The following is a 6493-nucleotide window of genomic DNA, read 5'->3' as shown; positions in this document are numbered from 1 at the left end:
ATTTAGTAACGTATTGTTTAGCCCCCATGTGTTTGTGTTTTTTACGTTTTTTTCCCTGTAATTCATTTCTAGTCTCATAGCGTGCTGTTCAGAAAAGATGCTTGATATGATTTCAATTTTCTTAAATTTACTGTGGCTTGATTTGTGTCCCAAGATGTGATCCATCCTGGAGAATGTTCTGTGCGCACTTGAGAAGAAAGTGTAATCTGCTGTTTTTGGATGGAATGTCCTATAAATATCAATTCAATCTATCTGGTCTATTGTATCATTTAAAGCTTCTCTTTCCTTATTTATTTTCATTTTGGATGATCTGTCCATTGGTGTAAGTGAGGTGTTAAAGTCCCGCACTCTTATTGTGTTACTGTCGATTTCCTCTTTTATAGCTGTTAGCAGTTGCCTTATGTATTGAGTGCTCTGATGTTGGGTGTATATATTTTTATAGTTGTTATATCTTCTTCTTGGATTGATCCCTTCATCATTATGTAGTGTCCTTCCTTGTCCCTTGTAACATTCTTTATTTTAAGGTCTATTTTATCTGATATGAATATTGCTACTCCAGCTTTCTTTTGATTTTCATTTGCATGGAATATCCTTTTCCATCCTCTCACTTTCAGTCTGTATGTGTCCCTAGGTCTGAAGTGGGTCTCTTGTAGGCAGCATATAGACTGGTCTTGGTTTTGTATCCATTCAGCAAGTCTGTGTCTTTTGGTTGGAGCATTTAATCCATTCACGTTTAAGGTAATTATCGATATGTATGTTCCTATGAGCATTTTCTTAATTGTTTTGGGTTTGTTTTTGTAGGTCCTTTTCTTCTCTTGTGTTTCCCACTTAGAGAACTTCCTTTAGCATTTGTTGTAGAGCTGGTTTGGTGGTGCTGAATTCTCTTAGCTTTTGCTTGTCTGTAAAGCTTTTGATTTCTCCATCGAATCTGAATGAGATCCTTGCCGGGTAGAGTAATCTTGGTTGTAGGTTCTTCCCTTTCATCACTTTAAGTATATCATGCCACTCCCTTCTGGCCTGTAGACTTTCTGCTGAGAAATCAGCTGTTAACCTTATGGGAGTTCCCTTGTATGTTATTTGTCGTTTTTCCCTTGCTGCTTTCAATAATTTTTCTGTGTCTTTAATTTTCGCCAATTTGGTTACTATGTGTCTTGGCATGTTTCTCCTTGGGTTTATCCTGTATGGGACTCTCTGCGCTTCCTGGACTTGGGTGGCTATTTCCTTCCCCACGTTAGGGAAGTTTTCAACTATAATCTCTTCAAATATTTTCTCCAGTCCTTTCTCTCTCTCTTCTCCTTCTGGGACCCCTATAATGCAAATGTTGTTGCATTTAATGTTGTCCCAGAGGTCTCTTAGGCTGTCTTCATTTCTTTTCATTCTTTTTTATTCTGTTCCACAGCAGTGAATTCCATCATTCTGTCTTCCAGGTCACTTATCCATTCTTCTGCCTCAGTTATTCTTCTATTGATTCCTTCTAGTGTAGTTTTCATTTCAGTTATTGTATTGTGCATCTCTGTTTGTTTGTTGTTTAATTCTTCTAGGTCTTTGTTAAACATTTCTTGCATCTTCTTGATCTTTGCCTCCATTCTTTTTCCAGGGTCCTGGATCATCTTCACTATCATTATTCTGAATTTTTTTTCTGGAAAGTTGCCTATCTCCACTTCATTTAGTTGTTTTTTTGTGGGGTTTTATCTTGTTCCTTCATCTGGTACATAGCCCTCTGCCTTTTCATCTTGTCTATCTTCCTGTGAATGTGGTTTTTGTTCCACTGGCTGCAGGGTTGTAGTTCTTCTTGCTTCTGCTGTCTGCCCTCTGGTGCATGAGGCTATCTAAGAGGCTTGATGGGAGGGACTGGTGGTGGGTAGAGTTGACTGTTGCTCTGGTGGGCAGAGCTCAGTAAAACTTTAATCCACTTGACTGTTGATAGGTGGGGCTGGGTTCCCTCCCTGAGGGAGGGTTGTTTGGCCTGAGGCAACCCAACACTGTAGCCTACCTGGGCTCTTTGGTGGGGCTAATGACAGACTCTGGGAAGGCTCATGCCAAGGAGTACTTCCCAGAACTTCTGTTGCCAGTGTCCTTGTCCCCACGGTGAAACAGAGCCAGCCCCTGCCTCTGCAGGAGACCCTCCAACACTAGCAGGTAGGTCTAGTTCAGTCTCCCCTGGGGTCACTGCTCCTTCCCCTGGGTCCTGATGCGCACACTACTTTGGGTGTGCCCTCCAAGAGTGGAGTCTCTGTTTCCCTCAGTTCTGTCGAAGTCCTGCAATCAATTCCCACTAGGCTTCAAAGTCTGATTCTCTAGGAATTCCTCCTCCTGTTGCCGGATCCCCAGGTTGGGAACCTGACGTGGGGCTCAGAATCTTCACTCCAGTGGGTGGACTTCTGTGGTATAAGTGTTCTCCAGTTTGTGAGTCACCCACCCAGCAGTTATGGGATTTGATTTTACTGTGATTGTCCCCCTCCTACCGTCTCATTGTGGCTTCTGCTTTGTCTTTGGATGTGGGGTATCTTTTCTGGTGAGTTCCAGTGTCTTCCTGTCGATGATTGTGCAGCAGCTAGTTGTGATTCTGGTGTTCTCGCAAGAGGGACTGAGAGCACGTCCTTCTACTCTGCCATCTTGGTTCCTCCCACTTTCTTTCTTTTAGCATCACTACTATGAAGAAAAAAGTAAGTGTTTTATTTTTCCTAAAAGACTCATATTTGTTTTCTAGATTGAAGAGCTACAATAAACTTTTAAAAGAGGATCTAGGAGAAATAATCAATGAACCTATTCATTCATTTACAAACATTTATTGAACACCAAATATGTTCTAGGATCTATGTGATACACTGAAGGGACATTGTTGATCAAAGACAGACATGGTGCCCCCTCTCCCAAAGCTTGAAGAGTAGTGGGGAGAAAAATTAATAAATGAATCATGCTAAATTACATATAATTACAATTTGGGATAAATCTCTGAAGGGAGGGAACAGAGATTATTGAATGTGTTTGACAAAGGACCTTGATATGTCTTGGGCAGCCAGAATGATTTCCCCAAGGAAGTGATACATGTACTGATGCCCAAAAGGTGAGTTGAGTTTAACTGGCTGAAGGGAGATAGGGTGAGGGTAAGGTGGGAAAAATATGATGTGAAATGTAAACTCATATAGTAGGTAGAGACGAGAGTGAGCCACTATGGGATCAGAAGAAGATGTTTTTTTATTGTGCTTTAAAAAAAAAAATGGACGAAAGATGAGCATGCTTATAATCTGAAAGGAAGGATTTAGTAGAGAGAGTGAGGTTGAACCTACAGGAGACATAGAAATAGAGCAAGGTCTCCAAGGTAGTGGAAGATTGGAGAGGCATGAGATGATGAAACGGTAGAGAATTGATTGTGAAGGAATGGAGGCAAGTTTCTTTCTCTGAGCATGGACAAAGGGAGGAAAGTTGTTGAGACTTAACAATTTATGCAGTGGTGTGTAAGACAAGACCATCTGCTGAGATTGAGGTTAGGGTCAGATTGGGAACTTGAGGTGAATGTTAAGTGAACAATGAGGGAGAAGACCAACAAAAAATTTAATAAATTGTGTTGAAGTTCCTGTGAAACTGGGCAGAGGTCTAGGGAGGTAAACTTGGAGAGAAATGATACCTCAAGTGGTAAACCACAGCGTCCCGGTTAGACAGGGAAGGACATGAGGCCAGCATGGATCTTTGGAGGAGTCAGTGGCATGTAGTCCAAGTCTAAAAGTGGGGTGTAGGAAAGAGAGAGCTGGCGTGATAGAAACTTTAGTCAGAGAGAGGTATTTTTAGGTTAAATGTTGGAGTCGAAGACAAGGTTCAAAGTGGGGCTGTGGGAGAGATTTACTCAAGTGTACTGAAGCCATTGGAATTGAGAATGTAAGACGGACTTACTGAAGTACACTGAAGCTCCTAGAATGGAGGACATATTAAAGCTCTTTGAAGCTAGGATTTTAAAAAGAATTTTTACTCCAAAGGTAAAAAGGTAATAAAGAGGCAGAGAATCACATAGTTTTGCACTAATTAGATTAAGCATATTGATATGATAATATTCCTTTGAAGTTGTAGATGGCAAATTTTTCCCTTTTACTTTCTTTTTTTAAAAATTACATTATGATTTTATTAGTATTAAAACATAACAAAAATAAAAACAAAGGTATCACATATAGTGCTATATTAACCTTTAAATACAACACATAAAAAATCACAAAATAAGAAATGCAAAAACAAAAACCAGGTAAGATTTATTTACACAGCATTGTAAAGTAACTATACTCCAATTAAAAAAAAAAAGATTTATTTAATGTGGTAGGTGTGCTTGCCTGTTCATAAGTTCATTCCAGTCTGGAACACAGGAGGATAATGCTACTCGCATATCTGCTGCACCATTTAATCCATTCCTTTCCTTTGCTTTTAACTGGGTTAAGACTGAAAACCCTAGTTCACACAAACTAGTTGTTGTGAATGGTAATAATAGCAGGATACTCTTTCGACTTATCAAAGGAAAGTCTTTCTTTATCCTAATCCAAAATGCTGATAAACTTAATGTTTCATAATCATTCCTCAATGTATATGAAGAACTGAGCTGCAGTAATTCATTTTCTTCTTCAGGCACCAAGTTTAACTCAATTATTGATTCTGGGTTTCGAAAAGCAAACAGATCTTTTACCCAACAATTTTGCTTTAAGGTTTCAAATTTCTCTTCTGGGAATAAATGGTTAAAGGTTTGACAGAGAGAAGTGAGGTGCAACAATATCTCTAGTTTTATTTCTTCCCAAATGTTTTCATTGATAACATTCTTTTCAATGTGCTGCAAAAACCTTGGAAACATGTAGTAGCTAGGACGGTTGCTTTTAAACCTAGCTTGCCACAATAATGTCTTTTGGAATCCTTGGGTACGTTCGGCCTGTTGGAATATGTCACTGTTTTTCCCCTGTAGTTTTAAACTTAGTTCATTAAGGATGCCAAAAATATCAGTTAAATATAACAGTTTCGTTACCCAAATATCATCCTCAAAACCAAATGAGATTTCTTTTCAATGAGAAAAACGTGGATCTCATTCCTGAGTTCATAAACCCTGCTTAGTATTTTCCCTTGAGACAATTAACGAACTTTGGTATGATACAGTGAGTGGGTATAATTAGCTCCAATCTCCAAACAAAATGTTTCAAAAAGTTGGCTGTTTAGTGAGCTCCCTTTAATAAAGTTAACAACTTTCACTGCCTTTTTCAATACTTCCATGAGCTTCTGTGGAATCTCTCTGGATGCTAACGCTTCACAATGTATAAAACAATGATTCCATGCAGCACTAGTAACTTCTAGCAATTTTTAAATTACTCTGCTCTGTTTTCCAGTTATGTTTGCTGTTCCGTCACTTGTAATTCCTTTGCAGTCTTTCCAGTTTAATTTATACTGACCAACAATGCACTTTTCTAACTCTGTGAAAATATCTAATCCACTTAGGTGTGAGGTTAAGTTTAAACAGCACAAAAAATCCTCCATAAAATCGACTTGCCACGCATATCTGACATAGACCAAAAGTGCTGTGCAGCTTCCAGTATCCGTGCTTTCATCAAGCTGGATTGCAAAATCTGTTCCTGACTGTAACCGAGTAATAAGCATTGCCTCTAAATGTTCGGCAATCGTACAAATTTGAAGAGATATTGTGTTATCACTAGGAATAGTTTTTAGTTTATCAGCAGATTTATCATCAAAAATTGTACGCGCCATATCCAAACATGCTGGAAGGATAATTTTTTCAGCAGCTGTGTGAGAGCCATTTTCTCTTTTGCCACACGATATACAACTAAATATGATGATAATAAGGTTTTCTCACTAACAGTAGTAGAGCAGCTAAGAAATTGTGTTGATGACTTTACATCTATTTTCTTTCTTGAAAATATTCAAGAGGCTTATCAATAAGTTCAGCATCCTGTGTTTCTAAGTGCCTTTTTAATTTTGAAGGTTTTAAGCTTTCATTTGCAAGAATCTTATTACAAATAACACACTGAGGTCTGTCATTTTCAAAGGGTTTTTCACATTTGATAAAACCGTATTTTAAATAATCTTCATTATAACGTATTGCAGTTCCTTTTTTCTTTTTGAAATGTGGCTCAAACGAAGTTGATGTTTGCAGATTAGAGTCAATATTTTCCTCAATATTGTCACTATTCATACTTCCAGATCCAGCAGTAGAACTTGAACATGCTTCTGCATATTTCGCTTCATTATTCCTCTTTCTTGTAAAAAAGAAATGATCCATTTTAAAAGCAATTTTGAATAAAATATTATAATTGCCACTAATATATATATATATATATATTTTATAAGCTAGATAACATCTTTCCAAAAAATGCTGTTTGCAACTGAATGTCAGTGGAACATCTCAGACTTTATATCCACTTGCAAGTCATGGTAATATACAACTAGACTGCACATCAACCTTGTCATTATGAAAACCAAATAAGGCGTCAGTGGACATATGATTGAAAAACCA

At 38.0% G+C, this 6493-nt stretch overlaps 1 pseudogene; it reads right to left on the bottom strand.

Moving 5' to 3' along the window:
• Positions 1–4297: 4297 nt before the first annotated feature.
• Positions 4298–6259, bottom strand: LOC103017327 (protein FAM200B-like; annotated as a pseudogene).
• Positions 6260–6493: the final 234 nt, after the last annotated feature.

The sequence above is a fragment of the Balaenoptera acutorostrata genome, chromosome 5, assembly GCF_949987535.1.
Source record: "Balaenoptera acutorostrata chromosome 5, mBalAcu1.1, whole genome shotgun sequence".
Taxonomy (NCBI): Eukaryota; Metazoa; Chordata; class Mammalia; order Artiodactyla; family Balaenopteridae; genus Balaenoptera; species Balaenoptera acutorostrata.
Note: the sequence above shows the minus strand (reverse complement) of the source record. Positions and strands in the feature narration are given on the sequence as shown.